Here is a 10,416-nt window from a genome sequence, read left to right on the forward strand (position 1 = left end):
AAAAAATTAACAATTATTAGTATTGTCGACTAAACGAATGAATAAACACGTGGTGAGACCCATCAGTTGTCAGCAACCAGAGTGATCCAGTGTCTCTCAGGAATTTTAGCATTCTTGCCGTGCTCAGTCACTGTCTGGGAGTAGCCCCTGGGAAGCATAGCCTTGAAGCAACCATAGGAATGCGTTTCAGAGTAAAGGTTTGATTTTTTTTTTTTTTTAATTGACCCAAAGTGGGACTCTTGGGTCAATTATGCTCCTGTAGTTCAGTGTCTGAGAGGCACATTCTCATCAGCCACAGTGATAAATCTATGGAAAGAAAATAGAGCAGGGAGGAGAATAAAGATGGCTAAGGTAGGGAATGTTGCAATTTAGAATTGGGTCATTAAGGTAGCCTCAGTGAGAAGGCAACATTTGAGCAAGGTCTTGAAGAAGAAGTGGGAGTTAGTGATGAGGATACTTATGGGAAGAGCATATCAGGAAGGGCCTGTGCAAATGTCCTGTGGTGGGCCATACCTGCCATGTTTTAGGAACAAGGCTCGTGTAGTTAGAGAGCTGGGACTAAGAGAGAGTTAACAGGAAATTTGGTTGGAAATGTAACAGGTCCCAATTCATGCAGGGTCTAGTAGGCCATTGTAAGGACTTTAGCTTTTTCTCTGTGTAGGATGAGAAGACATTGAGGTGCTTTGAGCAGAGGAGTGTTTTGCAAGGGCGAAAACAGGAAGACTAGATAGGATGTTATTGCAGTAATCCAGATGAGAGATGATGGTGGCTTGTATCAAGGTGGTAACAATGAGAGTGGTGGAATTGGTTGTACCATGGATGTCTTTGATTCTGTTGGTGGACTGGATATGGGGGTTTAAGAGAAAGAGAGGATTCATAATCACTCTTTGCCTGAGTGAATAGAAGTTGTCATCAATTGGCCGGGCACAGTGGCTCACGCCTGTAATTGCAGCACTTTGGGAGGCCGAGGTGGGTGGATCACGAAGTCAGGAAATCGAGACCATCCTGGCTAACACGGTGAAACCCTACTAAAAATATAAAAAATTATATTTTTTATATCTACTAAAAGTATAAAAAGTTATATTTTTTATATCTACTAAAAATATAAAAAAAATTAGCCGGGCGTGGTGGCGGGTGCCGAATGGCGTGAACCCGGGAGGCGGAGCTTGCTGTGAGCTGAGATTGCGCCACTGCACTCCAGCCTGGGTGACAGAGCAAGACTCCGTCTCAAAAAAAAAAAAAAAAGAAGTTGCCATTAATTGAGATAGTGAAGTTGATGAACTAGGATTTTTTTTTTTTTTTTTTTTTTTGAGGGAGAGGATAGATTTTGGAAAAGTCAATTGGTTCTCTACATGGAGATATTGAGTAGGCAACTGGATATATGAATTTGGAGTTTAGGAAAGAAGTCTCAGGTGGATTTATAAAATTTATTGTAACTACGGAAGGATCAGAAAACATCCAGAATTATAGTTCAAAAAGCAGCATATGTTAGTGAACTAGCTTTCATTAAATATTAACTATATATTCATGACCAAATTCAGCCTTTGTAAAATAAATATATAATAGAGTGCTATCTGCTGTCAATTATCTTATTGAACTACTTTTACTAAATATTTTTGTTGTTTTCCAACCAGTGTAAACGAGGATGGCAAGAGTTAACAGTTAAAGTCAATTAGTTGACATTATATCAGGAGGTAGGGATATAAGAGATTATGAGACAGTGCTCCTTCTTACAATGAATTTACTGTCTGGCTGGAGAGATAAGACACATGCTCAAAACAATTAGAAGAAAAAAGAATAGTAAACCAACCGTTATTGTATTCTGATGAAACAAAGTGCTAACTAATGCATGATTTCAGCCCAGGGTAGTATATCATAGTGAATGATAGTAGTGTGTGGGATTAGCAGTAAATGCAACATGAATTGAAAAATTGAGATTAATGTGAGTTGCAGGAAAGCTGTTGCAGGGCGAAAGTAGACTTTAGAAGCAGAGAAGGCATTTCTAAGCATGAGGGGGGTGAAACAATGTGTTAGAGGTCCATAAGGGAGATTGTCCTGTCTGGAGCAGAAAGGAGAAATTAGACAGAGAGATTGATAGAAATATACATTTATACATAGAACTTGATGTTCAGGGAAAGTGGGAGAGAAAAGATCAGATTCATATTTTAAGGTAATAAAACTGCCAACTTCTCAGACATACAGGAACAGGGAAAATTCAGGTAGAGAGATCCATCAGGAAGGGTGACTATGAAAGAGTCCGTAGAAAGAGCCTGTAGAAAGAGGCTAAAAAATCACCGAGGTTCCACAAAAGGAATGGTCCCCCAGGGTTCTTCCTCACCTTCAGAAGGTCTGAACTCAGAGGCCACAAACTGGATGAACCTGAAGGACAAAGTAAATAGAGGAGGAGTATTTAAGGTGCTAATTCAAATGTGTTAGAACCCAAGGGGGATGGCAATGGGAATGACCAATAAGGAAGAAATCTATAAGAAATTTCAAGAAGAGGGTTCAACTGGAGAGAAGGATGAGAATTTGATAGGTTCCAGATTAAGTACAAAATAAAGCTTGAATTAGAAATTTCAGATCAAAAATCGTAAAGAAATGAAATCTAATGAAATAGTGGCAGGAGAAAATTGAAGGATGCCAAAGGCAGGAAGTCAATATTTTTAGAATGTATGTGTCAAAAATGTCTCTAGAGCCTTTTTGAAACCAGATCCCATGTTAAAAAACTGGATGCTCATTCTCCTTCTCACTCTTCTCTCTTTCTTTCTCTCTCTTTTTCTTCCCATGTTTCTCTCTTTATAATTCTCAGACTTCTGGAGGTCAGAAGTAGTGTCACGCTAAGAATATGGTGTTTATTTTTTATACTACATCTCTGAAGGAATTATTAGAAAAACCTTCACTTTCAGATTTACCATGTGCAAATGAGTCTGTTTCTATTTTCTTTTTTAAATCCTTGACCCTTATTCTCTCACATCACTGGACAAGGCGAGTTTTTCATCGCCCTTTTATTCTTTAGTAGACCTTTGGAAGGGATTTAATTGCCATAGGCAAGTAACAAATAGTATGCAAGTAGGGTGACCACATAAATCAAATTAAAAAATTTGACCACATAAATCAAATAAAAATTATTTTGATTTGTTGGTACTATGACATACCCATTTCATTGTGAGGTAATTTGAGCTTTATGGTTTAAAGAGTAAATGGGGAAAAATAATAGGCTTCAAGACAATCTACAGTACAGATGCTTGTCTTACTTGAGCTCTCCATGACACTGGGCAGAGTTAATCTCTCCTTCTCTCTTCACTTGGCTTCCAGGACACCTCACTCTCTTGATTTTATTCTCATGTCATTGGTCTCTCCCTCTCAGCCTTCTTTGTTCTTTCTCCTTTTCTCAATGTCTTAAAATTGCAGTGCACTAAAGCTGCAGTTGTTGATCTTCTCTTTTCTATTCCTTTCTACTCACTCTCAAGATCTCATTTAGTCTCATTTTAATGTCATTCAGATGCCAAGATTCATGCATTTATTTATGTCTCCAGCCTAGACTTCTCTTCTGCGCTGGAACTCCCTTACCTCAGAAATCTGTATGCCTCATTCCCTCACCTTTTTGGGTCTTTGCTGAGATGCTACCTTCTCAATGAGGCCACCTTGACTACACTATGCAAAACCACAAATCCCTGTTTCTGAAACTACGAATCCTCCTTATCTGGCTCTATTTTTTTTTTTAACCTTTATCATGTTCTGTAATACTATATGACACACTTTTTGGGGGGGTTTATTGCCTGTCTTCTTTCACTAGAATGCAACCTCCATGCAGAGAAGGTTTATTTTTTATCTGTAGTCTAAGTACTTAGAGCACACTGGTACATAGTGGACACAACAGATAATTGTTGGATGGTAATCATTATGATCCATTTGATTGTACAATATGTGTCAAATACCTTATAGGCCTACTTAATGGATTGGGGAAATTGACATTCAAAAAGATTAACTAATCTACCAATGGGCGATATATCTAATAAGCAGTAAAACTAGGATTTAAATCTAGAACTGTCTGGACAAAACGTTCCCTCTTTATTCATCATACTATCCTACCTCTATTTTTTCCTTAGTTGCAATGAGACACCACAGCACAAAGTTTAACCAGACGTAGAATACTATATTGTGCATGACCCACAAATTCAATCATTTTGACGATTAGTGGAATTGATTTTTAAGACTGGACACAGTTTACAACCATTTTTTTGATATTTGCTTAAAGATTATACTGTAACATTTTGTAAGCAAACAGAGTCTACAATCACTTTTTCTTTGAAATTTGCTTAAATATTAGATTATAATTATTTTGTAAGCAAAGTATTCCAGAGATATACCACTACAAAAAATATTCTACTTACATGTAGTCAAATAGTGTATGTGGTTAAGCATACTGCTGTCTCTTTAAACAACTATGCAGTGCTTTCCAGCTAAGTCTCCTAGAGGTCAAACAACTGCTCCATTTAGTGGAAAAGGATATTTAACTAAACCAGTTGACTTTTTAGAGATAAAAGGTGCAGCTGTTTTCTGAACACAGCCTAAGTTATCTAATATCCTATCAAAAATAACCACAGATAAGAAATAACCTATTAACAAACCAAGCACACAGCAAAGTCTCCCCAAATACCCATCAAACAAATTGAAAATGTTCTATAATTTATTTTCCTTCTCATGTCCATGTAACATGAGACACCAATATTTAACATATTTGAGATCTTATATCTTAGTGTCCTCTGACTCAGTTTGCAAATGGACATGAAAATAATTAGCATCATATAAAGTATTATCATAGCTTTAAACTGGAGAAAAAGCAGGAGGCTAAACAGTCTGTAATCATCATTCCACAAAGATCAAGTACTATAGGGTACCTCAGCACAGTGCATTTTTCTCTATCAATTTCCCACTTACACGTCCACACCTTCTGGTGCTTTTATACCCTTGTACAGTGTGTATCATAGAGGAGGATGAAAAACACCATCTAGATTGAACTTTAGATGTATTTGTTATGAGTAAGAGCATTCGGTGTGGACCATTTGCCTTATTCACTTTCCTTCCTTTGTTAGTAGTGTAAGGAAGCCGCCCTTCCCTCAGCATTGTTTTCGGATTTGGGTGTATTTAAAAATGCTGTTCCACTGTGATACCTTTACTTGACACTTTCGTTTTTAGCCAGTTGATTCAACATAATGTTTAAAATATTTGGACCAAAAAATGTTCCTGAAATCAAAAGCATTTTGAGTACATTCAAATATGTGGTAGTGCATACTAAACTGGATGTTTAAATTATCCAGATTGCTTCTGTGTGTGCTCAGCTGTTTTATGAGCTTAAAAAATGTGGGGCTGTTTTTGATTGTTGTTTTGAGGGTTATTTCTCCTTTTTCTCTCAAAGTTTGTGATTTTAGTTTAAAGAGTAACTGATTCAAAGTTTTAGCATCTGGGTAGTTTTTGCCCTAGATTTACACAAAGAAATACTAAGTGGGGTTTCTTCTATCAACTGAACTTGTTACATTCCCTTTTTCTCCTTAAGTTTGAATCTCAATTTTTGTTGGTAAAGCAAAATAAATACCCTCAAATTTGTATTGATCTCATAAATGCAAATAGAGAAATTAAAGCTGATCATTGAGAAGCTGCCTTGCCTATAAAGAAGTTATAGAGTCTGTAGCTCTACTAGACTCCCAAATGTAGACATCGGGACTGCTGGACCTCATATTTGTATCTCAAATACTTGTATTCCTCCATAAAGTCTTGAAGAACAATTTGGCCACTGAATATGGAATTTAAAAAAGATGTCACTGCTAAGTGGAAGCCCAGTACTTTGAGTTCTGATTACATAGTCATTCATCTATCCATACATCACATTGTGGTTAAACATCTATTGACTATGTAACGACATCATGCTATGTGCAGAGATAAAGATAAATAAGACAATGAACTTTTTAGTGGAGAAGGTAAGAGGTACACAGAAGACAAGTTAATACTGCATGAAAAGTGAAAATGTCACCAGTCACAATCAGGACAAGGAAGGCCAGAGTTCAGCGAAGTCATCCTAGCAGAGATAGCAGTCGAGCTGAGTGCTTGAGTCTTTCAGATTTGGACAAATAAGAGTTAGTTAACCAAGAGAATGATTCCAGGATAGGAGGTGTAGGGAAGTAAGGGGGACATGGCACAGTCACAGCCCCTGAATGTCTAGATCATTATAGATAAACTGAATAATTTCCCTAGGTGCAGATTTTTAAGTAGATAATGGAATGACATCTTACCAAATTGTCCATGAACAGGCTTATACATCCCCAGGTTATTATGTAAGGTATGTGATATTCAAAGACTCTATGTGTATACATATATACACATACATATTATAAATATGTTTGTCTCTATTAATGATCCTTAGCTAATTCATGTACATCAAAATCTTGTTTCTCTTCCATTAGTTAATGAATGTAGATGGTTTTGGAATCAGAGATACTGGCTTATTTTCCAGCCTTTCCATTTACTAGATGAGTGAACTCAAGAAAATCACTTAATATCTGAGAGAGTGCATTTTTTTCAGGAGTACAATGATGGGAATAAGAAATATGTCAAAATTTTTTCATCAATATTAAATTAGTATTTAGGTAAAGATGGTTAGAGGCTACAATAGATGCTTAATAAATGGCAACTTTACTATTACTATTTATCTTATTGTACAAGTCCAGTTCTTAGAAAGGTATATTAAATCTTGCAGTCATATTATTTTTTTTTTCAGTGCTTTTACATTTGCTGAATACCTCTCTTAACATATATAACTTAATACTGCAATTGACTTGTTCATGAGAAAGACCAGAGTCTCATTCTTTCCTATGAACCAAGAAGCTATCAGCTATCTTCATTTCCAGGATGGGAAAACTGAGGCATAGATGGACTGACTGATTTGGGCAAGGAGCCAATTCATTAAATAATAACTCTCCTTGTCTTTCCATTGGATTCCCTATGGAAATCTTGGAGGGCTCAGTCTGATTCTTTGTCACTATGGAAATATCCTATAAGATTATCCAATTAGATTGGTTTCTAGGCAGAGCCATCACTCTGAAAGCTAGGGTGCAAGCCAGTTATGTTAAAGTGGATTTACATGGCAAAGCAAGAAATGAGCCAGCTGTCAGTATGTCTGCCTTTCAGTCCATTTCACTATTAAAAATGAAGGCTCTGAGGTTTCATTTACCAACAGATTGGGTTCCAGACAATTGTAATTCTAGCTTGAAGATTTTTGGAAATAAGTGTTTTGAAAGATGCCAACTGAAAGTTTACTTCCAAAATATTTAATGGCCTCTCTTTGGAGAGATGGATAATTTGTAAGGGTCAGTGTTTATTGCATGCCTTAGATAGGCCTTGAAAAAGAGAACTAAAAAATAAGACCGCACATTTTCCATCTAGAAGTTTTACTCTAGTATAGTGTAAAATATAAAATATCTTTGTTATTTCATCATTAGTTCTGTCATGCAAAGTGAAATTCTTTTGGGTTTATGGCCTTCCTTCCCCTACCCTCCCTTTTCTTTTCTTCCCCTCTCCTTTCTTCCCTTCCTCTCTTCTTCCCTCCCCTCTCCTCTTTTCTCTCTCTTCTCCTCTTCCTTTTGGTGCAATTCTAACTGTAGGAGTTAGATTGCTTAATAGGTGCCCAGGGTAAAGACTGAAAGAATTACATTATGCAGTGAAGCAGTGGTGTGGGTGGGGTGAGATTTAAAAGAACATTAAGTTCCAAGAAATATAGTTGCCAGAAACAGGTCTATAGGAACTCCTTTAGAGCTGGAGGTTAATTAGAGTCCTTACTTCCTGTGAAATTTGAAGGCCTAGAGCATAGCCCAAATAGTGACATAGGGAGCTGCCACTTTGTACCCACATTAGTTGGCCATCAGCCACACACACACACAAAAAACAAAAAAACAAAAAACTCAGCAGCAAAATATTCCTTTGTATGTATTTAATTTCAACCTCATAACATAAAAAATACTTCAGAGAAAACATTTAAAAGCAATTTAAGTGTAAATTTCTTTCTAAGTAAAATTCCAAAGAGCAGTCTACTCTTCCTTATAGGCCTTGAAATTATTATTATTTTATTTTGTTTTGTTTTATTTTATTTTATTTTTGAGACGGAGTTTCGCTCTGTCGCCCAGGCTGGAGTGCAGTGACGCCATCTCGGCTCACTGCAAGCTCTGCCTCCCGCGTTCACGCCATTCTCCCGCCTCAGCCTCCCGAGCAGCTGGAACTGCAGGCGCCCGCTACCACGCCCAGCTAATTTTTTGTATTTTCAATAGAGACAGGGTTTCACCGTGTTAGCCAGGATGGTCTCGATCTCCTGACCTCGTGATCCACCCGCCTCAGCCTCCCAAAGTGTTGGGATTACAGGCGTGAGCCACCATGCCCGGCCAGGCCTTGGAATTATTAAATATGAAATCCTAAGCTATTTTGGTACTGCAATAGTAAGCAGCCTTCTAAAGGGAGTCCCTGAACAGAATAATAGCAGTAATTCAGAAGAAACAAAGGTCAAACCAGATGAATATCTCGTGTTAATTTTGTCCAAGGCTTTATTAACATACTATGGTTTGCCCATTTGACATTTGATTTTTATCAAGCTATATTCTTATCCCCATTCTTTATTTATATATCTTTTTTGGAAATGAATATGAATGAAATAAAAATCACAACCTTTTAGGGTGTGGGGCAGATCCATTTTCCTTTCTTTGAATTTACCAAATCTGTTTGTGTGAGGAAGCAAGGAAATGTATTTTTGGGGCCTAATGGTATAAGTACATTATTGTGTTTCCCAGAGCTATTGAAGGCAGTAAGCTCACTTCTAAGTGAGCAAGGTAAACACCCTCAGTTTTGTGTTGAGCTTTGTATGACTGCTGCGTCTTCTCCCTCATCCCACGATCTACTAAGCACAAATGTACATGTGACAAATGGAATGTAAACAAATTGTACCCCATGGGTGCACAGCAGGGGAAATGTACCGAAAGATTCTTACTTGCTATTACAAATGGTAGCCTCCAAGTGCCAAGTTAATTATAAAAAGGAGAAGCAGTGACTCCCTAACATACGGCTCAAAATAAAGACGGGTTTGTCCACAAAAAAGAATGTAACAATTCAGTTCTGTGCATTTGTTTATTGATGATCTCTTTTTTCCCCTTACGTCTTGACATTCCACCAAAGCAGGCTGCGTGATCTTCCTCTGAGGAAACAACTCAGAGCTTAGCTTTATTTACAAGCTTTATTCTACTAAAGAGCAAAATGTTCCAGTTGATAGAATAGATGTTACATGGCAGCCTACTGACCTCTCTATTTGGGAGAAATATTCAACTCCTACAGAGAAGTCCTAAATGTTAGCTGATTCACGGTCAGTTTTTTTTTTTTCTTTTGTATTTACTGAAGACCAACCCACTGACTTTAGTTTATTATTATTTTTCACCAGTAGGATGCTTCTCTACTTCATGTCAGATTCTGCAATAAACAAGGAGCTTTGGGCTCCTAATCTGAGCTTTATAATTTTTCACCTCCATTTGCTTCAAAGGCACCAAGTTCAGGCTACCTTAGAGTTTCACCTTAACAAGAAAAGGATGGTTTCACCTTAACAAGAAAAGGGTGTAGGGTAGGAGGAAGCCTAATCTTCACACTCATCTTCACACCCTTTGGGAATGCTGTCAGATCAGGGTATTTGCATGCGGGTCTTTAGGAGAAATGGGGAGACAACTGTAGAACTGATCCTTTGATTCTGGGGCTCCAGGAACTTCTAGAAGCACCCCAAGTAGTAAGAATACTCACCTTGATATAGGAGACTATTGAAAAGACATGTACTTCAGTTTAGGATGCTGATTATTTTTGGGGGAGGGATACTTTTGTGTGTATGACCGAAGTGTCTCTGATTTCAACCTGAAGGAAGCTGACTTCAGGTCCTCTCAGTAGGAAAGGGTGTAAAAACTAATGGAGAATTATGCCATCTGGGACTTAATAAGATTAACCTTAAAGATTAGGGTGGAGAGGACCTAGCTCCAAATTGGTGAGCTCTGAGCATGAGTAAGTGGAGGGAAAAGAGAAGTCCAGAAAGAGAGGACCAACATGATTGAAGTAGCAGTTGCTAGAGTACAGCTTACCAGAGGATGGAGCAGAAAACTCCAACAAAGAACTAGGAGAGCATGGGAACCCCCTGGGATGAATGAAAAGGACTTGGACTTTTAGGAGTAGCATGCACTCACAGGCTAGGAGCTCAAGAGTCAAAGATAATTGCAACTGTTACTATGTCTTTTGTGGTCTCCCTGGCTCTCTAGGACTGCTGTGACCTAGGGAAGATCTTTCAGTGCACAATGTCCATTCTACTACCAAGGTGTAAATTCAACACTCTACAGAAAAAAATTACAA

The sequence above is a fragment of the Macaca fascicularis genome, chromosome 1, assembly GCF_037993035.2.
Source record: "Macaca fascicularis isolate 582-1 chromosome 1, T2T-MFA8v1.1".
NCBI lineage: Eukaryota > Metazoa > Chordata > Mammalia > Primates > Cercopithecidae > Macaca > Macaca fascicularis.